The sequence below is a fragment of the Fulmarus glacialis genome, unplaced genomic scaffold (assembly GCF_000690835.1).
Source record: "Fulmarus glacialis isolate BGI_N327 unplaced genomic scaffold, ASM69083v1 scaffold9717, whole genome shotgun sequence".
In the NCBI taxonomy this organism is placed as follows: Eukaryota; Metazoa; Chordata; class Aves; order Procellariiformes; family Procellariidae; genus Fulmarus; species Fulmarus glacialis.
In genome coordinates this window covers 11,050-11,405 of record NW_009223788.1, presented here as the reverse complement: position 1 = coordinate 11,405, position 356 = coordinate 11,050, and positions in this window count along the sequence as shown.

The following is a 356-nucleotide window of genomic DNA, read 5'->3' as shown; positions in this document are numbered from 1 at the left end:
GCTTTGTGTGAACACCCGTTGGCCTACACTTGTAACAGGGCAACATGTGTGCAGATGTGTATGTCTTCTGGATATCACAAGTGGTGCATTAGCCAATTAGATCTGATATCGGATGTGTTACTGACGGATAGTAGGGGTAAACCTCGCTATTTAAAGGAAAATTAACTACCAATGCAGTGGTTCTTACGATTTTGGGATGTGGAGATGTGAATGCTTGGTGGGACTGCTTTTTGCTCACGGATTGCTTTTGTACCTTGGATGGAAAACTGCAAAGGGCAGAGTTTGTGTCAATGCAAAAACGAGGATTCAGCTACACAGAAATACTGTTAGCAGTCTGGGATTTTGCTCGGTGCCAT